We start from the raw sequence: 25,039 nt of genomic DNA, 5'->3' as shown, positions 1-25,039 counted from the left end.
TCATAGGAATTAATGGGATTAGCCCTGAGAAAGATAATTTCATAATTAGCCACAATCCCTGTCCTTTTAGTCTCTAAAAAGAGAGAACCATGGCCTCTTCTCCAATTGCTGGAGCTGAGAGTCTGTAACTCTCTGCTTCTTAGTATGCACTGCATTCCATGACCTGAACATAACCTAAGCCACATCTAGAGCGAGGATTGTTTAGGTTTATGACCCTAGGCAGAAGACCAAGAACATGGGGGTAATAGCTAAGTATTGTTAGAGCAGTTACTTGATGAGGAATAAATAGACATTAAAACTCTTAACCAGTATCTGATCTTGAAGACATGAAATTTTCATATCAATGAAATTAAATGAATCAACATTACGTACAATCTGGACCATAAAGTGATGTCACCTCAAATATTGAGTAGATTCAAAACAAAGATAATGGTGAGCATGGAGGTCCAGGTAGAGCCAATAAATGAAGATTTGACAAGGCTGATTAAGGAAGAACGAGATGTTTGCTGTAGCAAAGGGTACATAAACAGGTAAGTATAGGAAGTGAGACCAGTTGGGGCATGATTGCGAGAGGCATTATAGGCTACATATTGAATATGGAATTTAAGTTCTATATCTCCATAAATGCTGTTTATAATTGCTAGACAGCACGTTGGCAATTCAGGTAGCTTTTATCAGGTCATGGTGAGGCTCAATAACAGAGAGTATTGAGAATTGCTGGGGAGTATTTCCTAAAATCAATCTCAGTTTGCAATTTGCTGAAGTCTGTATGCAGCTTCAAGATTTTTTCTGCACAAATATAGACAGAAACATGGATGAGGTAATTGACTTAATAAAGTTAAGACAAGATTGAAAAAAGATTTTGCAGAGCAAATATATGTAGATTAATAATTTAGAGGGAAAACTTCTAGTTGAACCAGAAGAGTGAGTTGGCAATCCATAAAACACATTGATTTTTGTAAATTCAGAATAAAATATAATAAAATATTATTACTATAATTTAGAGGAAAGCCTTTTTTTTAAAAGGGCCAGATAGTAAATATTTTAGACTTAGCCATATGGTAATTTTTGCAGCTATTGAAGTTGGCCATTGTAACATGAAAGCAGCCATAGACAACATGTAAATCCAATAAAACTTTATGGATACTGCAATTTAAATGTTGTATAATTTTTACACAAAGCATTCTTCTTCTTTTGTTTTTTTTCAACTATTTGAAAATATAAAAATCATTCTTAGCTCATGGGCATTTCATCATTTTGTCTGTTTGCAGGATCCTGTAGATGACAATAGGTAAGACTACTTCAACAACTTCCTTTTTTCTTTGCCACCAACTCTTTCACTTTGGCCTTAAAAGTCTTTTTTAAAAAATATGAGACAAATATAAATTGAAAGTTTGGATTACACAGAAAATGCATTTTAAATTATATATCTGGTTGCTTAGCATTGTACACCAGTATAAGTCAAAAGGCATTTTACAAATATTGAAGGGGAAGTTTTTTAACTACAAAAAAGAGTAAATTCTCAATCATGATTTCTTTTAGAAAATTATAATGCAGCATCAGTTATATATTTAAAGAAATTCCATAAATATAAATATATTTTAAACCCTGGTGACTGTTTAGATTTTACTCCCTGTCATTATGTGGCCCTCATCGCAGGAGCACTCAAACACCAGACTACAAATGGGGTCAGCTGAATGCATTCTATTTTAGTGCAAAAGGAAGAGGCAGACATGTCCCAGTTTAGTCAATCTCATTTTTGATTTTGCAGGTCACACACCAGCCCTTCAGTTCATGAAGTTTTTCTCTATTTCTAGGATAAAAGCATCCCTTGCCTGTAGAGCACTTCAACTGTGTTAACTCGGAGAGGAGAGAACTGATGGGACTGATTTCCCTGCTGGTTGTTGTGAGCAAGACAGTGGAAAATTGACAAGTTTAAGCACTCAAGTGAAATATCCCAATTAAAGTGCAGTTGAAATGTGAAGACTGGCACCATACGTGTGTGTGTGTGTGTGAGTGTGTGTGTGTGTGTGTGTGTGCAAAAAATTGTTAAAAGAAAGAGCATATATGTGACCAATGTCACACAAGAAAGAGCATGGGGAAGGAATTTCAAACGAGGAGTTTTCAAATTCTAAAAGAAGGTTATGGACAGGACAAGAAGATGGAGATAAGAGATAACATAGCCCTGCAACAGACATAATGCACTTCACTAGTGAGACAGAGCGCTGCAGTATGTAGGTTCACAGAACCCATAAAGAGGATAAGAGGCGAGGAACAGCTTCTTTATAAGATTGCCTGATTCGCCTAAGAACTATTTTGATTTTCCTGAACTCATCTTCAAAAGTCTATTTCAATGTACTTCAAGTGCCCATAGTGCGCTCTCTCTCTCTCTCTCTCTCGCTCTCTCTCTCTCTCTCTCTCTCTCTTTCTCTCTTTCCTCTCTCTCTCCCCCTTATTCCTTCAGATGTGCCTATTTATCCTTTTATATTACTTGCAAAAATGTGTGAAGAAATGACCGAATCAGCCCAAGTTAATAATATAGATATCAGAGTATGATAAATGGTCCATAGAACAACCCAGCAGTGGTGAGAAAAGCCAAGAGCACCTGAAAGATGGAAATGAACAAGGAATACTATACATCTGAAGCCACAAAATGGTAGCCAAGGGCCTCATTCAATGTGCAGATATTTGGTCTTTGGCCTGCATTTTGTTGGCTCACACATTTAAAATGTATTTGAGTTAGTTGCCAATATTAAGCCTGGAGATTTCACATAAATATACAATATTTTTTATGCACTTGGTTACCCTTTCAGTGCCTGAATTCCCTAATTTATTAAATGGGAATAATAATACAACTCACTTTGCAGAGTTTTTGTGAGCATGCCTGGAGCACTGCTTGGCACAGTGTAAGTACTAATACACATTAGGTCTTAATAGTAATAGCACTTGCTGTTGTATTTGACAAATTAACCCTTGGAACCTTGAGGCAAACATCAAAAAGAACACAGGAAAGTTACCAAAAATTGATCAGCAAGGTGTATTTTGTGAAATAAACAATTGAGCGATACAGACTTCCAACATGATCATTTGCTTTAAGAGAGCGTTGCATATCCTCACTGACATGAAGAATTCCTTTCAAAGCATCTTCCAGCTTCAATTTTATATAAATTGAAGTAATTGAGCATGAGGCAGCAGAAATTTCATCTTGAAAGTAACTGAGAAGCAGACTTCAAAATATGACAGTCATGTTTAAGTGAGTTCTTAATAAAAGAAGGCATGTGCAGCAACACTACAGAGGCAAAATGTCCTTAACCCAAAATTCAGGTTTAGAAGGATAGAATTTCTAGACCTCCTAGAGAAATGCTAACAGAGACTTGCTATTTTTAAAAACAAATTTCAAGACAATAGCTGGAAATGATAGTAAATTAATGTTATTTTGAGTTATATCATCATCTAAAATCTAAAAGAAAATAATGCATATTTATATTTATATAGGCATTGACATGTAAGAAAGCAAATGGTAATATGATACAAAAAATTAAGTATAAGTATGTTATATGCATATATATTAACAAAATCCAGGAGAACTTTTGGATTGTTGAATATTTAGTGTACTAGATGACAATAAAGGGTTAATAACCTTAATTGTCACTATATAATGAATACTTACAAATCAATAATAATCAAATACCCATAAAATAATATAAATGATTTACGCCATAACCAGCTAGTTCAGTGGTTAGAGTACTGGCCTGCAGACTCAAGAGTTGCAGGTTTGAATCCTGCTCCAGGGCATGTACCTCAGTTGCTGCTTGATCCCCACCTTGGTCAGGGTGCCAGAGGCAATCAATATGTCTCTCTCATAGATATTTCTCTCTGTGTCTCTCCCCTTCTTCCACTCTCTCTAAAAATCAATGGAAAGAAATACCCCTGGGTGAGAATTAACAACAACAAAGATTTAAATACATATCATTCTCTAAAAGAATAAGTACAACAAACAAAAACATTTTAACCTCACTGACAACCAAATAAATGCAAATTAAACCAGAAGTCAAATTATTTATTTCACCTACAAATTGAAAGAGATTTAAAAAATTTTAACAAGGGCTCTTGGAATGAGACTCTCATCCAATGTTGGGATCAATTTCTAGAAATTACGGAGGACAGTATATGAATAGATGTCAAGGCCTTAAAAATGTTCCTATTCTTGAATTCAAAATTCCACTGTATGTAATTTTCCCAAAGAAAAGAAGTCACCAAGAAGGACAAAGCGAGATATTAAATCCCATGATCTATGGCGTGGGCAGTCCCAGCAAGCAGCCCTCTTCTAGAGAGGAGAACACTAACTTTATTTCCATGGTAGATGTATGTGATGATTCCCTTTCTCTGCCTCCATTACTTTTATCTTCCGGTGGCATGCCTCAAAAAATTAAGGCATTAAATTGTGATGGATTGCCATCAGAACTCAAACATCTTCCTAACCCTTGATTCTCTTCAGCTCATTTCTGAACAGCACAGAGAAGAACCGGAGAACAATAGATGTGACCTACTATCAAGCTCTTGATCCAAAAGAGAGGTGAGAAGCCAGTAACAAAACCCAGATAAAATTATATGAGACAAGTGAAGAGATAGGAAAAAATGTAATTGCCACATATATGTAAAAGGTCATATATTCTAAATATCCAAAAAGCTATTATAGATCAGTATAAAGATATCAAAACTTCAATAAAAAATGAGCAAAAGACTTTCATTGATTATTCAAATAAATATAAATTTTAAAGCATATCAAAATAAATTAATCTTAATCATAGTTAAACAAGTGTAAATTAAAACTGTGAGAAACCATTTTTCACCTCTCAACCAGCAAAGACAAAGCTTGATAATATTTTGTGTTAGTAACAGTGTGTTGACACAGAATTCATCACACATCACTGATGGCTGTGCAAGTTGACACACACTCTAGGAAGATCAAGTCAAAAAGATTTATTACTATTTAATATGAACATATGCTTTGATCCAGCAATTCCACCTCTAGGAATTGATCAACAAATACACCTGTACATCTACATAAAGATTAAAATTATTCATTGCAATGTTGTTTGTAGCAAAAGACTGGAAACAATAAAAATATTTTTTAGCAATAGACTGCTTAAATAAATAATATTATCTATACAATGATATATTATGAAATAATTAAAAATAAAAGGTGAAAATACATATATACTGATATAGAATGATCCCAATTATATTAAGTTTTAAAAAGAGAGAGGCAGAAGAATGTACTCATTTTGCTTCCTCTTGTTCGTGAGAAGCACATGTGTTTTTATCTGCATGGATTATCTCTAGAAGGGTTTACAATGCCAGATCCATTATAAGTGCTCTGTAAAACTTAGCTCTGGCTATCAATAGCAAAAATTCTTTGCTTACATTATTTAATCATCAAAACAATTTTATATGTTTAGGTACAATTATTATCCCCATTTTTCAAATGAGGAAACTGAGGTACAGAGAGGTTAAATAAGGTTACACAGATAACAATGCATGCTGTGATTTGAACCCAGACTCCAGAAGCAGTGAATTGAACCTTGTGGTAATTTGCCTGTGAGTAAGATAACCTGGGAGATAGTGTTGGGAGGAATACTTACTTTCTACTTTATCTTTTTACAATGTGCGTGTGCTATTTTTTAAAAAAACATAAAAATAAAAATTGTCCAAAATGCTACACAAATTCTAAATCATATAAAAAAAACAGGAAGGGAAAAAAAACAAAACAAAATTCTGATAATATTTAATGAAAGAGGACTGGCTCTACCAGATGGTAATGCCTGCTATAAACATAGAAAAATTTAAAGAGTGAAGAACTGACAGAAGAATTAACAGAAATCAGTGTAACAAAAAAATAGCTTAGGAGCCAATCCTAGCAAAATAAGAACTTAATATATTATTTTTAAAATACGAAAAAGTGGGAGGATTATTCAATAAATGCCATTAGATAAGTTGACTAATTCTTTGGAAGAACATTCATTTAAGGTGTCATTTGACACTATATACTAAAGACATTACAGATGAATCAAAGAAATAAATGTAAAACTGAAGCGTAACTGTGAGAACCTGCTCCCTAGATAAGGAAGAACTTTCCTAACATAAAGCACTATGGAGGAAATAATCTGGAAAGAATGAAGCAATTATGCCAAGATCACTTCTAAAACTGCATATTTAAACTATAAACAAAATTGGAGGAGAGAACCAAGATGGTAGCATAGGTAAAACAGTATTCACCGCCTTCCACAACCACACCAAATTTACAAATAAAATACAGATCACCCATCATTCAGAGCCACCTGAAATCTGACTGAATGGATGTCCTACAACTAGAGAAATAAAGAAGAAACTACATTGAGACTGGTAGGAAGGGTGGAGGTTCAGAATGGATGGGTCTGACACCCACATATGGCATGTTTTTCAGTTGGGAGGGATATCTCTGCTGCAGAGGTATCCCATGAGAAACAAGGGGCCCCAGCCCCATGACAGTCCCTCAGTCCAGGATTCCAGGGCTGGGAAGAGAAGTCCTCCTAACTTTGGGCTTTAAAAACCAGTGGGGATTGTTGCTGAGTGACACATGGGCTGCTAGAGTCCCAGAAAGTTCCTCTTAAAGGGATGATACAGGAATGTATACAGTCTCCCTTACTCTAAGCTCCAGTGCCAGGGCAACCAGGAACATATAGGAAGGAACTGGATTGTCTGACATCAGGGCAGGAACTCAGGAGCAGCTTTCTCCCAGAGAGGGGTGCTTGCAGGAGTCATTGTTCCTGTGCTGGGAACTCCCCCATCACAGGGATGACTGGTAGCCATATCTGAGTGTCCATCAGCCTGGCTTACACTATTTGCTTCACTCTGGTGATTCCCTGAGACCCTGCCCCATCCAATTAGCAGTCCCACCCAAGCTGAATGCAGCGGCTTTTCCATATGAATGGCATGTCCTCGCTCAGGCTTCAGACTTTCCTAAAATATCCTAAACCAGCAGCAGCTGGCATCAGTGTGCCCCAAACCTATAAATAAAAGGCCCAAGACCCAGCACAAACATCAGCCTGCCTTGTTTCAGAGCTGGGCCTCACCTGGGCACTTCCAAGCCTAATACAAATAGCAGCCATCTGCAGATATCTCTGTAGTTCCTGCCAGCTGGCCCCAGGCAGGCGCACCTCCCCAGAGGCCCCAGAGACAGTGCACCAGGTGAACAGCTTCAGACCACATCAGATTACAACTGTACACATGCATAAGTAATACATTCAAGGGGCAGACTTAGAGAAGCACCAAAGCCCATAGAGGTGTCTCCTGCCTAGCAGCTTTTCCACTGTAGTCACAGCTGGTCCTCATAGCCAATTGGCCTGGGGTTCAACTCTTCCCAGTGATGCCAATAGCTATCAAGGCTCAACTATAACAATACAATGCACACAGCCACACAGGGCCCACCTGGAATGCCCAGCTCAGTTGACTGGGGAGGCTGAGCCACTGGACCTTACGGGACATCTACTACACAAGGCCACTCTAGCAATTCCAGGAGACATAGCAGCTCTACCTAATACATAGAAACAAACACAGGGAAGCAGCCCAAATGTGGAGACAAAGAAGTCACAAATGAAAGAGATGGATGCAAGAAAACTACTGGATACAGAGTTCAAAACTGGCTATAAGATTGCTCAGAGATCTTAATGATTTCACGGTACTTAGTGAGAATGTCAAGATTCTTAGTGAAAATTTCAAAGATGTGAAAAGGGACCAGTCAGAAATTAAGCATACGCTAACTGAAATAAAGAATAATTTCTAGGGATTCAACAGTAGAGTAGAGGATACTGAGAATCAAATCGATGATTTGGAATATGAGGAATTAAAAACACCAAATCAGAAGAGAAAAAATAAAAAAGAATCCACAAAAGGAAGATAGTGTAAGGAGCCTCTGGGACAACTTCAAAAGTACCAACATTCACATTATGGGGATTCCAGAAGGAGAAGAAAGAGTGCAAGATATTGAGAACCTATTAGAAGAAATAATGACAGAAAACTTCCTCATTGGTGAAAGAAATAGAAGTCCAGGAAGCACAGAGAGTCCCAAACAAGAGGAACCCAAAGAGGCCCACACCAATACACATCAGATTAAGATGCCAAAGGCTAAAGACAAAGAGAGAATCTTATAAGCAGCAAGAGGAAAAGTGGTTAGTTACCAACAAGGGAGTGCCCATAGCACTGTCAGCTGATTTCTCAACAGAAACTTTGCAGACCAGAATCAGAGGCATGGAAATATGGAATAGACTGGTGAATCTCGGGGTGGGGGGGGCAGGGGTGGAGAAGGTGGTGGGAAAAGATTAACCAAAGATCCTATATGCACATATGCATTACCTATGGACACAGACAATAGGGTGGTGAAGGCATGGAGTGGGATGGGAACCAGGTGGAGGGAGGCAAAGGGGAGAAAAAAGGGGTACATCTGTAATGCTCTCAATAATAAAGATTTTAAAAATAAATAAATGAAATAAAATATAAATAAATATTAGACCATGAATTGGAAATAATTATTCACAACAAATAAAATAAGGAGTTATTAGTATTATATACAAAACATGATTACAAATAAATGAATAAAACATTAAGATGTTAGAATGAAAAGGAGCAAAGTAAATTAGCTGATCACAGAAGAGAAATACAAGTCACACTTTCATGCAGATGTAATTATTTTTCCCGTTTTACAGATGAAAACTTATACTCACAGAGAGATTAAGTAGCTTGCCCAAGCTCATATAGCTAATTACTAGTGAATGGAGTTCTGAACTAAAAACTTAATTTACTCCAAAGCCCATGCTTTTAATACTAAAGTTCCACTCTCTGGGTGTTGGCATGTATCTCTGTATAGATTTACTATCAAAAGTGAAACTGAAGAAAAAACTATTGCATGCATGTAACTGAGGAATTGATGCAGTGTTTCTCTCAGTCTAGTCTCAAATTAAGGTCATTATACCTAATCAATTCAAGGACATACCCTTACTACTCTTTACAATAAAATAGTTTAATGCAGTGGTTCTTAACCTTCCTAATGCCACAACCCTTTAATACAGTTGCTCATGGTGTGGTGACCCCCAATTTCATTGTTACAAATTGAACTTAATTAAAGCATAGTGATTAATCACAAAAACAATATGTAATTATATATGTGTTTTCCGATGGTCTTAGGTGACCCCTGTGAAAGGGTCATTTGAACCCCAAAGGGGTCGTGGCCCACAGATTGAGAACCGCTGGTTTAACGGGTATCCATGTGAGAATTTATGTTTTAGGAGTACAAATGAAAAACAAATGTAGATGACTCAATGGGAAAGAACTAGATGTATTCCTGGCTAAATACTGCTCTGCCTTATATAGCACAGTTTTTCAGGAAGCCAGAGGCCAATTAAAATAACTACCTAAAAATTTTTGAACCAGAAAAAGCACCACTAGGCATGTATTATTATTAAGGAAAAATTGAAATTATAACATTTGCAATATCTTGTTTACAGTTTTCATTTGTTTGCATTATTTAAAATAATTTTGTGGCCAGATAAAACCTAAGGGTGTTTCTGTTTAAAAGTTAATATCTATATTCTGATTTAAATCAGCTTTCTTGTAAAATTTCTGGCCCAAAGTGCTGGTATTGCTAAAGTCAGCCAACTTCTAGACAGTGAAATATAATGTCAACTTTGGTAGCAGTGGTTATCTCTGAAGCTTTTACAAATTCCTGCCAAATCCAAGATTTATTTCAGTGTTAAGGTACCTGTTAACCTACAAATGGCCTTTCTCTTCTTTCCTCCCTCATCTTCTCCAGAGAAACTAGTTTCCTTCAACCTGGAATTCTCATCATTCCTGATACCACTGCTTTCTGCTGCATATTGCTTTCTTCTGGAACCTCACCTCAAAGTGAGATGGGGAGGGAAGGGAGAGGGAGAAGGAGACATCATTTTCTTCTCTGAAATTCACACATAGCAACCAGAGGGGTAATCATTACTCCAACACCTACCATGATCTATGAGAGAAAGAGAGAGAGAGAGAGGAAGAGAGAGAGAGAGAGAGAGAGAGAGAGAGAGAGAGACTCTATGGGTGGTTGAACTATTTATCCCAGTCCACTAGAGCTCAGGTCCATTTACTGGTGGATGAATGTATAAGTGGTAGGGGTAGAGAAAAGGAGGGTATTAGGTGCCAAATTTCAGCTTCAACAATAACCATTGCTGCCAACTGGCATGACTTCCACTATCCCCTCACCAAACAGATGACATACAAGTTGTATCAGTGGAAAATATGACCTCTTATAAAATGAATAAATGAATTAAATATTATAGAGTTTAATCATAAAGTTTAAATTAATTTTAACTTACAAATATATCTCTACTAAGAAAACTGTGCAGAATATAGGATATTGTTAATGCAGCCACTTAGCTAATACATTTTAAGAACTTTAGCTTAAGTTCTTGAAATATTCTATGAATATGACAATATATAATTTCATAGATTACATATGATAATATCATTTAATATAAGTACATATCCTATATAATAAAAGGCTAATATGCAAATTGACCGAACGGGGGAACGACCAGTTGCTATGATGCACACTGACCACCAGGGGCAGACACTTAACACAGGAGCTGCCCCCTGGTGGTCGGTGCACTCCTACAGGGGGAGCACCACTCAGCCAGAAGCTGGGGTCACGGCTGGTGAATGTAGTGGCTGTGGTGGGAGCCTCTCCCACCTCTGCAGCAGCGCTAAGGACCCCTCCCCTATCACTAAAGGGGAGCAGACCTAAGCCACAGTCAGACATCCCCCAAGGGGTCCTGGACTGGGAAAGGGTGCAGGCCGGCTGAGGGACCCCCAGCCTCAGTGCACGAATGTCATGCACAGGTCCTCTAGTTTGTATAGATTAAGTATGCTAAAATCATCTAAATAAGACCTCAGAGAGAACTAGCTATGTTGGATTTATCTTATTCTGGGTACTTAAAAATTTCAAAGAAAATAGGGAAGTAGAAATCATGGGAAGCATGGTGTTTTAGTTATTAAGCTCATGAACAGATATACATCCTATTAAATATATCTACTTATTTTATTTTCTCTTGGTTTCTTTAAGATTATGGTCCAAGTGTGTTCTTGTTGCCTAGAGGTTACAGTGCCTTTAAAAAATTATTACATTGCACCAGACCTTTTCATCTGTTTCCTAAATATAAAATACAACTTTTTTTCATTATATATGTTCATAGTAATGTCTTGGTAAGAAGTAGACACTACCAAGGGCTTAATTTTACCAAATAATATCCTGGGTGTTACAAAACAGTCAATTTCAGAAGTACCAATAAGTTATGACAGCAACTGACTGCTCATCACTGAGGATTTATTTGTGTACAATTGGTGTTATGTTTGAAATACCTGCCATTTGTAGAAATGCTTACAAGCGATCATATTCTAGCTACACTAATAAAAGACTAAGATGCTAATTGACTGTAACTTTGCTACACCCAAGCCACGCCCACCAGCCAATCAGAGTGACTATATGCAAATTAACCCAACCAAGATGGTGTCCGGCAGCCACAGAGCTGAAGCAAGCAGGAGGCTTGGTTGCCCCTACAATGGATGAAGCCAAGCTTCCTGCCTGCTCTGGCCGGCTGTGGCCTATGTAAACAGCAACAAAGTTTCAATTATAGAAGCTAAATAAATCCCAGATACCTGCTTCCAGCCAGCCTCCACTGGGAGCTTGGATGGCTGGGGGCTGTGGCCAGCCTGCAAATAGCCATCAGCCCCTCACACAGGATGGCCAAACCCTCATGGAGTGAGGGTCCCTGCTGGGGGACTTGGCCAGCCTGCAAACAGCCATCAGCCCCTCACCCAGGCGGGCAGGCACCCCAGCAGGACCCCCCTTCCTGAAGGAGGTGTGGCCAGCCTGAAAACGGCCCTCAGCCCCTCATCCAGGCTGGCCAGGCACCCCAGCGGGACCCCCACCCTGATCCGGAACACCCTTCAGGGCAAATCAGCCGGCCCCCACCCATGCACCAGGCCTCTATCCTATATAATAAAAGGGTAATATGCAGATTGACCCTAATAGTAGAGCAACTGGGAATCACTGGTCACTATGACACACACTGACCACCAGGGGGCAGATGCTCAATGCAGGAGCTGCCCCCGGTGGTCAGTGTGCTCTCACAGGGGGAGCTCTGCTCAGCCACAAGCCAGGCTGATGGCTGCCAGTACAGCGGTGGTGGTGGGAGCCTCTTCCGCCTCCTCAGTAGCGCTAAGGATATTTGACTGCAGCTAGGCTTGCTCCCCGCTGGCAAGTGGACATCCCCTGAGGGCTCCTGGGCTGCCAGAGGGATGTCTGATTGCCAATTTAGGCCCAATCCCCCGGGAAGTGGGCCTAAGCCAGCAGGTGGCCATTCCCAGAGGGGTCCCAGATTGTGAGAGGGCACAGACCAGGCTGAGGGACCCTCCTGAGTGCACAAATTTTTGTGCACCAGGCCTCTAGTATAAAATAATAAAACAGATGTTGTCGCTTGCTCACAATATGGCAAAACACATTTTGTCCAAGTAACAAGAGCAAATTTCAACCTGGAAAGTCACAATCTGCAGGGCCCAGAGTATTTCAGGGTTCATCAAGGCTAATTACTTGCCTCAGTTCCACATTAACTCCAATGGGGAGCTGCAGCAATCCATAATTTTCATCATTGGGTAAACCAATTGAAGGAGACAAAAATCCAGTTAGCCACGGTTAAAGATCAGCATATAAAAAGATATTTTTCATTTTAAATTAACTGTATTTTTTTACATGCAAAATTCAAAATGTCCAAAAGGTTATAGAAAAAATATCCTTCCCTGTACCCAGGTATCTTTGCCAAAGACACAAGCTTTGTGTGACTCTTTCCATAAACATTTCTATGCCTAAGCAAATAAATATGTAATTTCTCTTTTTTTTTAATCAAATGGGGCTTACTATATGCATCATTCTGTACCTTGCTTTTTTCACATAATTTTTTTAGAGATTGTTTTATTTCAGAACATAAGGAAATTTTTTTCATTGCAAAATGGTAATTATATATATATATATATATATATATATTATATATATTCTCCAATAGATTGCTAAAATTCCCTGTTGATGAATATTTAGATTGCATCCCAATTGTATCATTATAAACAGATAAAGCTATGTATACAAAATACTTCTAGCCTAGGACTCTGCTAGATATTAAACCCCAAAAGTATTAATATATTGATTGAAATATTAGCACAGAGAAACATTGTCTTTCTTGGAACCATTCAATCTGGTAATTTTACCCTTTAAGTCTTTTTCAACTCTAACTGCTAAGTATAACAGTAGGCTCTCTGTGAACATTAATTAAGAGTGATGTAACATATTACATTTCATTAAACTTATAAATGACGTTAACAGTCTTTTGATTATTGCTTCATTGGAGGTTCTGTTTGACCCTAATTAGTGAACTCAACTTGGCTTTCTTTGTACTTCCTGAGGGGGGTAAAAAGGGAGTCAACCACATTTATGATACCAGTTACAGCAGATCTTCCCCATTTCAGAATTCTTGTAGCGTCAGTATCAGGTGGATTAACATTTAACTCTTCTATATTACAGCATAATTCAGAGACCTTTGCAAGCGACAGTGGCTCAACCATGGTTCACTTAGGCAGCCAAATAATTTACTGAAGGATATTGGGAGTTTATAAACTGTCTAAAAGACAAGGCTTGGAAGACAGAAAGTAATGCAACTCCAAGAGGTCCAGGAAGCAGAACAACAACATCTGAACAGGACGCCTCCTCGGCTAATCCAGAGAGCGTGTTTGCAGGACACTATGACCCCTGCCCCCTGAGGATCACCACAGAAGCCACCAATGAATTCATGCCATACCTTGGCAGTGTTTTCCAACCTTCCTTATCTATGCCCCACATTAAGGAACATATTTCATATAGTATGCTAATACACCATACACATACAATTAAATGAATTTCATCAAAACAAGACTTTTCCGATGTACAATGCATTCTAATGTAATATATTCTCTTCTACTTCATTGTTTAAATGCTAGTTGCAACCCACTAAATTGATTTCAAGACCCAGTGATAGGTCAGGACCTGCAGTTTCAAAAACACTGCTCTAGAGAGATTGATTTAGACAACAGTGTAGCTGTTGATAAGTAAAGTGAACAAGCTTGCGGAGGAGGTGAAATGTAAAGAAAATAGAGGACCATTCCGCATTTGGAAGGAGACCGGGTAGAAAGAATGTAAAGTGAAGGCTTTACACACATCCTTTATCAGCAAATGAAACCAGCATAACCTTAATTTAATACTATACCAAAGATCAACCCACACACAATCACTTACCACTGCAACAGTACAAGTCATGATTTTCCTGCCAACTGCCTCTCTTCTGGGAGGGAGGGAAGGAGAGAGGGAGACAGAAAGTAAGGAACACAGGGAGGATAATAAGGGCAATGTTTTAAGTGGTGTTTTTACTTGTAATCCAGCAGCTCAAATTCAATAGAACCGCTGTGAAAAATCCTCATTTATTTCAGAGACAACATTCGTGTTCCTTCTGCCCTTTTTAGCTTTGCTTCACAAACTCTTATCCCCCACCACTACTTACGCTGGAGTCTGGTTGTCTGACATGACCTGTCAACACACTGAGTCATAAAATAAAAAAGAGTAATCTTGGAGCATCTGGCTGCTTGTATCCACCTTCAGCTGGATCTTGGACTAAATTCTGACCACATTTCATTACAAGAAATAAGTCTAAACTTAACGTTGAAGTTATATGCCAAGGCGCATGCCGTATCTAAACTTGCCATCAGTTTCATGGTGTCTGTGGCTAAAAGACATTTTCCTCAGGCTCTCCTTCTTGTTCTCATCAAGTGCCAACTGCCTCTCTTCTGGGGCCTTCAGCCTTCCTGCAGGGTTCCAGCCTTGGCATTTCTCCCCTCTACAGTTCTAAAGTTAGTAGAGAAAATAGAAATATTTCATCTCCTTGATTATGCCTCCACTCTCAAATGACTCCCAGGAAATGTCAATGCCAGAAGAAATTTCTTGGAGACTGTGAGTGAATTAAAATTGTGCAGAAGAGTGGTCTGGGTTCAGTGAAACTATCCAGGACACGCATGTTGGCTGGTGGGTCCTCTCAGCTAAAAGGTAGCATTTCCTTATTAGCTTTCTTGCTCAGAGGATAATCTAACCACCCTGGCTGTCTGGGTCTGGGTGCCCTCAAGAGGCTAGGAGAGGCCAGCTGGAATCTCCAGGCTAATCACCATGCTCCGTGTAGCAGATGTTGCTCACTAGTTTTTCAGCTTGAGAGCAAAAACCCTGTGTTCTACTATTCTTAGTCACATTTGTAATAATGGAATGGAAAATAAGTGACTTCTTGAACTCCTCTTACATGTCAGTCAGGGAGAGCAAATATAGCTTGCTCTGACAGTTACTAAGTTAGAGCTAAAGCATTTCTCAGCAGTTCAGGGGTGTGAATTTGCACATTCTTTAAGTTGGCTGTTTCCTGGGTGCTCCGTCTCTGCAGAGAAAATGTGAAACACAGTGTGGAAGCTTATTTGGCATTCACGGGTGACAATCAGATCCTTGTAAGTCTAATTATACCATAAAGGATGATCAGCAAAGGTCTGGATTCCTAAATGGAATGGCGGTGAGGCTATGTCATCACCATGAGTGTTTCCTCTCACTTCACCTCAGCCCCAACTCCATAAATCTCAACCCCACAGGGAAGGCTGATAGACAGTATGTTACAAAATGCAAGGTACATTAGACTTTGGGATCACAAAGAAAATACATGACATAGGAAAGGTGTTTTCCTAAAAAAAAAAAAAGTAAATGCAAATTATTTCTAAATGTTACTTCTGATTCTTCTTTAAATCCATAAATAAAATGTTAAGCCTATTGTTCCCTGATTTGATGGTTTTTCTCTATTACTCTTTCGTTTTGTCAGCATTATCTGATTTCACTAAATATCAGTTCTCCCATTTTACTTTAGCAAATTACTTTGAATAAAATCATTCAGTAGGCAGCATTTTAAAAGAATAATTAATAGATCATAATAAAGGTTTCTGTTTTATGTTAGAGAATATTTATTTTGTAAAAATGATTTCAAGTTACTTTGATTGTACTGGCTTCATGCTCAATGTTCAAGAGTTTATGAGATATTTATATACTTTTATATGACTTTTGTCCATAAGTATATAATGTCAACATTTGTCCCATATAATCAAAATTCAGGTTCATTTTTAATTTCTCACCTGTATTTATCACTATCTCACTTTATGCCCAGCAAGTTAAATACATGATTTTATAAGCTTAAAGAATTTGGATGCAAAGGTAAACTGTTTAGTCCCACCCTTACCCCCCAAAAAAGAACATCGGAACTAATCCTATGCCTTACATCCTTGTTTACCTCAGTCCAAGCCTCCCAGGTTTTCTTTCATCACCTGTAATCATCATGCACAGCTCTGTAGACCCTCCAATCTCATCCCACACCTCCCAGATCCTCTAAACTCTGCCACTGGGACTTCTGCAACTTGTAGCTTATTATCAGCAAACTACTGAAACCTCATAACTAGTTATCATCCCCACTCATAACTGAGCATTTGCTTCACGTTTTGCTGAAGTCTGGCACTACCCTGAGAACTTTACCTGTAACCTTCTTTCTTCAATGCTGCACATACTTCAGGATCTAGAAGTAGGGTAGGTGTCCTTACTCCTAGTTGACACCTTCAGACAAATGTCCTGCCTCTTTTCTCATTAACCTCAGCTTCTTTGAAGCACATGTCACCTGTTCACGTTGTCTCCTGAGCCTCTAGTCAACCCTCCTCCAGTTGTTAGCACCTTGTTTGTGACTTTCCTCTTCACTTCTCTTATCATGATTCTTTATTATGTCAATATCCATGTGATTAGTCCATTCTATAACCTGGCCTCTCAATATCTCTCTCTACCTTTTCTCCTCCACACTGCCCACTCAACCATGCACTTCCATGGTCAAGCTTTAACACTGCCAACATCAGCAGTAGCTCCTAACTGTCCGTCTCATGGATCTACATCTCTGATCACCACATTAATCTTTTCAGCCAGTTTCTTTTTATCTTCTTGCACCAACCAATCCATTTCACCCTAACTCTTTTCACTTCCATCACCCACTCACCTGCCCTCCTTATCTAGCTTAGATTCCATGATCATATTAATCCCTCTCCTGCATTCACTATCAACTACCTTGACCTCTGTCTTTATGGGATGTCTGAGGAATAAGCAATTGAAATTCAAGTGAAAATCAAGTTCCAGTAAGTAGGTAGTTTTCAAATCTCTTTCACAGCAGAGCATCCCTCCCTCCCTCTCTCCTTCCCTCCTCCCTTTCTCTCCTCTCTCTCCCTTCCTTCCTCTCTCTCTCTCTTCCTTCCTTCCTTCCTTCCTTCCTTCCTTCCTTCCTTCCTTCCTTCCTTCCTTCCATTCTTCTAGGACTATTCTTTGGAAGATTGAATGTCTGTCCTAATATGTTTCATGTAGATCAACAAAATTCCTGCTATGTACACCAATAGTTCTGCATATCATGACTGCCTCACTCCCTTACTCCTGCTTCTCCAGCACACTGGCTTTCTTTCTGCTCTATAAACACTACAAGTTTCCTTCCAATCATTTCTTCCCAACATGGAATACAAAAATCTAAATTTATGGCAACAACACCAGCATGCAACAGATTCTTCCATCAACACACCTGCATGAGGCTTGGTTTCAGAAAGTAGTTAAAGGAGGTGATAGAAGAGGACAGGGCCTCCATTTCGCTGGAGTAGTGGAAAGAGAAGCAGCCTGGTTTGGGGCAGTCACAGCAATTGTTCTATGGTTCTTCGGTCAGTAGCAATGGTGGCATCTTGACAGAGCTGCAGCAGCAGCTCCCTTCCCAGGCGAGTTCTGAAGTATGCTTCTGAAGGTGATTCCAGAAACTTCAGCCTATAACCTGTTTAATCAGCCTTTCCAGTGATTGATTTTTCCAGCCCACCTAAGCCTTCCTACTTTACAATAACTTGGGTGCACGTTATATGATTTGCAACAATGATTCTATGATTCTTGTTACAAGGCTTTGTTTGCATTTCTTAGACATTATTCAAAAGAGATTTGGGGAAATACTGATAAGTTTTCAAGGCTAAGACAGGTACAGCAGAAGAGGCCATCAGAAAATTCCAGTGACCCATCATATAATGATGTGTCATGTAGGGTCATCAATTGTAACAATATACTACTGGAGTGGAGGATGTTGATAATGGGGAGGCCACGAATTTGGGGGGATGAGGACATATAGGAAATGTATGTGCCTCATACTCAATCTGCTGTACCTAAAACTGCTCTTTAAAATATTTTGCTGTGAACTTAAAATTGCTCTTAAAAACTGCTCTTACAAAAGTGTTTTAAAAAATTACAGTGACCTGCGATTTATCCAACACTAAGTTACGCACGGCCAAATCAAGGTGCATTGGTCTAGATTCTGAAGATGTAAACATGATTAAAGATGAATGCTGTAATTATAAACACAAAAAGACAATACAAAAACCACTAGGATAATTATACATCAAATGAATTATCTCATTTTTGTCTTCAAGGTGAGTAGTGTTGCCTCCACATTACAGAGAAGGTTTATAGAGATTGAGGCACTTGCCTTGAGTCAGGAAGCTAATAAGTGGTCAAGACAGAATTTAAATACAAATCTGAGTGCAGAGCTTGAGCTCCTAGACACTACACACAGCATTTCGTGTAGAAGTTCATTCCCTGATTGACACTGACTCTGCCAGGGCTTGTGCTAGGGATTTGGTAATAGTTTAACTCCTAAAAATAGTCAGTTAGAATAACAAAGGCTCAAGTGATTAGAAGCAGAAGGTGGAACTTGATCTAAAGACACATACAAGTCAATGTCCACACAATGGATTCAGTGGAATAAAATATGTTTATCAACCACCTCTAAGCTCCAGACATTCTGCTTGGAATGAAGGAGAGATGAAGATCCAGCCCCTGCCAGTGTCTCACTCATTGCTTTGGCCTCAGCACCAAAATTATTTGTGTGAGGAAGGGAGAAAGCAATTTCTGAGCTAATGCCATGTGATAAGTTGATTGTAGTGGAATGAATAAATTCTGTGCAGGGAGCATCAGAAAAGGGAAGTAGGAGGTGGGTGGTCTGAAACACTGTAAAGAAAAAATAACTAGGCCCTAAAGAATGAGTAAGATTTTATAAGTTTTTTTTATATTAATCTGCCCCAGTTATCCCACTTGACTTTCTCATCACGACCCTGTATTGTAAGGGATTCTTAAGGCTCTGAATCTATGAATACAAAGTAATCAATGTAAGGGTAAATATTGCCAGATAAATCTTTCAAAACTGGATATTCTTATGTATGTCTTTTCCATATTGCTTCAGTCTTTATATAAAGTATTTTTTATATATGGCCTCATTCTATAAAGCTTCAAAGTATTTATGCATTATATATATACACATATAATACATATTTGTGTGTATACTAGTACATATATATATATGTGTATATGTATATACATACATACATACATATTTATGAACATATATACATAAAGTCACACCAACATCAGTATTATTGCAAAATGTCATCTGGCATTGATAGTATCAAAATTAGTACTAAATATAGAATCTCATAATAGCCAAATTGCACTCTCCTTCACCACACTTTCCTGCCAATCTTGGTGCCTTGATGATGGCCTGGCCCATTACTATTTCCATCGTCTCCAGCCTCCATGCCCTGCTCATTTTCCTTTCTCTTCAACCAAATCGTGATAGAAAATGATTCCAATAATCTGGTGACTTGGAAACCACAGTGACAGATGAGTTTTCACACACACCACATCTACAGAAATAGTTTTCATATTTCCTTGGGAAAATATATATTGAAGATATTTTTCAAAGAACTTAAAGAGCTTCCACATCTATTATATCTTAATATCCTAGGGAAGAATAGTATAATGGCAGCTCATCCACTCCCACTTTACAAATGAAAGGCCAGGCAGAGGAAGGTTCCCACAGTGGCTCAAAATCATGCATAATGTCCAGAAACTAGGTATGGAACCCCTGTTTCCCAAATCTTAAATTGTTCCTTTTCTCTCTCTTATTAAATACGAGAGGCCCAGTGCACAAAATTTGTGCACTGGAGGGGGTGTCCCTCAGCCCGGCCTGCGCCCTCTCACAGTCCGGGACCCCTCAAGGGGTCCCTGAGGAGTGGGCCTAAGCCGGCAGTCGGACATCACTCTCACAATCCAGTATCCCTCATTCCTTACCGCCCGCCTGCTTGCTCCTTACCGCTCAGCTTGCTGCTCCTTAGCACTGCCCTGGAGGTGGGAGAGGTTCCTGCCACCACCACTGCCCTTGCCAGCCATGAGCCCAGCTTCTGGCTGAGTGGCACTCCCCCTGTGGGAGCGCACTGACCACCAGGGGGAAGCTCCTGCATTGAGCACTGCCCCTGGTGGTCAGTGCACGTCATAGTGACAGGTTGTTCTGCTGTTCAATCTATTTGCATATTAGCCTTTTATTATATAGGATTAACTCTTAAGGATGCAAAATACATATATAAGAAAAACAACATTTTATTGCTAAATTCATTCTCTATTTGACAAACAAGTGTTATTAAGTAAATTTGGCAATTTGGAGCTTTTGATACAAGAAGCTATTAGAATTAGGAAAAGTGTAGTCATGAAATTTTTCTTGTTCTAAACTTTTTAATGATGTAAAGGACCAGTGAGTTGATCTTGTTAACTTCAGAAAGTCTATTCCCTTGCTTATTCATGAGACTGTAATTCTTTGAAAATATTTTTTGTGGTCTTACTTAACATTTTTTATGGCAAGCAATAAAATGTTTCTCAGATAGTGGGCCTATCTCACATCAATGAGTCATATGCTATCCTAGGTTCTGTCACCTGATGTTCCTTCATGTGGAACCTCAGGGTATTTGATGAATGTATGATTGTATAGGCAGACTTAGTCTTAAAAAGGTGCAAAGATTACACCAGAATATTGAACACCCTGATTGTGTTGAAAAAATTTTGCAACCATGGCCAAAATTACAATATGGACACAAGCATGTGGAACAAGTCACCCCTGCCACTCTAGCCAGAAGGAGTTCACTTGGAATGGTTCCTATACCACCTGATATATTAGCTTGTTACAGCTGCCATAACAAAATCCTAAAAAACCAGATGGCTAACACAACAGAAATGTAGTCTCATAGTTCTGGAGGTTAGACATCCAAGATCAAGGTATTGGGAGGGTTGATTGCTTCTAAGGACAGGATCTGTTCTAGGCCTTTCTCCTAGGTTTGGGTGGTTTTCTTACAATACTTGGCATCCCTTGGCTTTTACTGCATCAGCCCAATCTCTGCCTTCATTTCCACATGGCTTTCTGTGTCTAAATTTCCCCTTTTTATAAGAATATCAGTGAGGTTGGACTAGGAGGGTCCACCCTATTCTAATATTATTTCATTTTAATTAATTACATCACCAATCACCCTAATATAAATAAGATCACATTCTGAAGTAATGGAGGTTACAGCTTTAACATAAAAGTTTGAAGGACACAATTCAGCCTATAATACTAGGAATAGAACTCATGGTCCAAACAAAATGCCCAATAAATGGGAATTACATGCCGGTTTATCTTTTCCTACAAAAGAAGTGGGAATATTTGGTCCAGTGCCAGGTGGCCAATTGAAATCACACAAAATGAAGACAAACAAACAGATAAACATTGTTTTGAGACCACATAGTCCCTATGGTGAGAAATGTGCAGATAGATGAAATAGCATGTAGTCAGTTTGGCAGAAAACATTGGAATTATTCAAATGTATCACTTGAAGTTCAGACTCCTTAGACTCCTTTATTTACAAGGAATTCCTTTATTTACAAGGAACAATGTTATTGTTCCTTGAGGAGTAGTAAAAGTTTCTTAAGAAGATGTGACCAAGCTATTTAGAATTCCTCGTTGTCATGTGCTTTTTGACAATGACAAATGGAGATTGTTGCCACACTCTCATCTCAGTGGTTAGGCAAAGGTTCACATAAGTGGGTCCAAAAATGTGCTAAATAAAAATATCATTTATTATTCTTTGGGTTTTATAAACTTTAAATGTACAAATTTGTATTAGTTCCTACTGCTGTATAACAAATTATTGCATATTTAGCTGTTTAAAACAATACTTATTTATTATCTCACAGTTCTGTTGGCCAACAGTTTATCACAGTGTGGCTGGATTCTCTGCCCAGGGTATCAGTAAGGACTGCAGTTCTCAGCTTGGGCTCGGGGTCCTATTCCAATCTCACGGTTGTTGAAAAGAATTCCTCTCAGGCTTCCTGCATGGACTCCTCCACTTTAAGCCAGCAACACTATATTGAGTTATCACTGCTTTGATTTCCTCTAGCTTTCTCTTCTTTTTGGCTTTTAAAGGACTCATATAACTACATTGGGCCCACTCAAAAAAGCCAAGATAATCTCCTTACTTTAAAGTCAATTGATTAGGGCAGGGGTCTTCAAACTACGGCCCATGGGCCACATGCAAATACAAATATTGTATTTGTTCCCGTTTTGTTTTTTTTACTTCAAAATAAGATATGTGCAGTGTGCATAGGAATTTGTTCATAGTTTGTTTGTTTTTTTTTTTTGAACTCTAGTCTGGCCCTCCAACGGTCTGAGGGACAGCGAACTGGCCCCCTGTTTAAAAAGTTTGAGGACCCCTGGATTAGGGCTTCCAGTCAAGATGGCATGTAGGTAAATGTGGTACTCACATCCTCCTACAATCACATCAGAAATACAACTAAACTACAGAAAACCATCATTCAGAACCACCTGAAATCTAGCTGAGTGGAAGTCCTACAACTGAGGATATAAAGAAGAATCCACATGGAGACTGGCAGGAGGAACAGAGTGCAGACTAGGTTGGTCCCACACCCACATGTAGCAGGTAAAAATCGAGAGGGGTATCTTGACTGCAGGAGGTCCTCCCTGAGGAGTGAGGAGTTCCAACCCCACACCAGGCCCCCCGCCCCCCATACAGGTTTCCAGTGTTGGAAAGAGAAGTCCTCATAACTTCTGACAATAAAAACCAGGGGAGCCCTAACCGGTTTGCCTCATGGATAGAGTGTCGGCTTGTAGACTGAAGGGTCCCAGGTTTGATTCCAGTCAAGGGCATGTACCTTGGTTGCGGGCATATTATATATAAGAAACAAAAACAAAAAGCAGGGGAAAGTGAGGCCTAGGGAGATGGGAGATGGAGCTGTTGGAGTCCTAGGCATTTCTTCTAAAAGGGTCCCCACACAGACTCACTCAACTGAGCTCTAGCTCTGGGCAGAAGCTCAAAAGGCACCAAAGACATGTGGGAAGGAACTGAAGTGTCTAGCATCAGGTCAAGAGAATTTGAAGGGCAGCTTTTTACCAGACAAAAGTGCTGGCAGAGACCATTGTTCCTTTTCTAAGCCCTCTCCCTATAGAGCAGGCAGGTGGGCACCATATTTCAGTCTCCATCAACTTGACTCACACTGATCGCTCTGTCCTGATGATTCCCTGAGACCTCACCATGCCAATTTGCAGGCTCAGCCACACTGTTTTCAGTGGCTTTTCCATATGAATGGCCCATCCTGGATCATGCTTCAGACTTTTCTAAAATCTCTCAAACAAGTAACATCTGTCCTCAGCATGCCCCATACCTCTCATTAAGTGGCTCCAGGCCTGGCAATAGTGGCATCCAGACTTGATTCACAGTTTGGCCTCTCCTGAGTACCTCAAAAGCCAGAAAAAACAACAGCCATCTGCAGATTGTTGTTTAGCTCATGCCAGGTGGCCCCATACAGAACACAGGTGGTGACTGCCATTGGCCTGTACCTTCTAAGAGGCCCCAGAGCCAGTGCATGCAGTGGAAAGCTTCAGACCACATCAAAGTACCACCTAACCACCTCCACAAGTGACATACTCAAGGGGATAACTCAGGGATTAAGAAGTCAAATTGGTAGTAATAGAAGAGTCATGGGGATGTAAAGTACACAATAGGAAATATAGTCAATAATATTCTAATAACTATATATGGTTGTGAGATTTATCCAGAGTGATCACTTAGTAATCACTGGGTGTATACCTGAAACTAACATAATATTGTATGTCAGCTATAATTGAAAAATTAAAAAATGATTTTAAAAAATAATAAAGTCAACTGATTACTAACCTTAATTACAACTGTAAAGTCCCTTCATAGCAGTACCTATATTAGTGTTTGAATACCTAAGGAATGGGAATCATAATGACATCTTTAGAATTCTTTATCCCTACCCACAAGATATAAAAATGCAGGCTTAAAAATATTAACATGTAGCTAAGTAATATTCAAACTTGTTTTAAACAATTATGAGAGAGGGTGAAACATACTTATCAAACAAAAATAAAATAAAAGAATAAGAAAACTGCTCACCATCTTGAATTTTTTGCCTTGATCCTACTTTAAAAACAAAACAAAAACCTTCAGTAGTAAACTAAAGGTACCAGTAAGTGGGGGGGAAAAACAGGTCTGGAACCTTTTTACTCTACATGTAATGGTGATTTGGTATAGATAATTTCATCGTTCAGACTCAAATAAAAAGTGAATAACATTAAGCATTATAGTATTGTTATGAGAATCAAGTGAGGTAATTTCTAGAAAGTTCTTTTTAAATTGTAATGCTTAAAGCAAATTATGAGTTAAGATTACCAAAGAAAGTTTAAGCATATTTCAGAAAGAACCAAGGTGTTCAACCATTCCTTCCCTTAATTGAATAATCACCCTGAAGGATAAATGAAATATGACAACCTAGAATCCAAACTTTAGTAGAAACTTGCCTAGCATTCACATTAGGGAGCATTCTTGTGATGTACGTGAGTGTGTGTGTGTGTGTGTGTGTGTGTGTGTGTGTGTGTGTGTGTGTGTGTGTTCAGGGAGGCAGCACATGTTAAAATTG

Source organism: Myotis davidii, unplaced genomic scaffold (assembly GCF_000327345.1).
Source record: "Myotis davidii unplaced genomic scaffold, ASM32734v1 scaffold803, whole genome shotgun sequence".
NCBI classification, from domain to species: Eukaryota; Metazoa; Chordata; class Mammalia; order Chiroptera; family Vespertilionidae; genus Myotis; species Myotis davidii.
The sequence above is the reverse complement of the archived record's forward strand: the minus strand, read 5'-3'. Positions refer to the sequence as shown.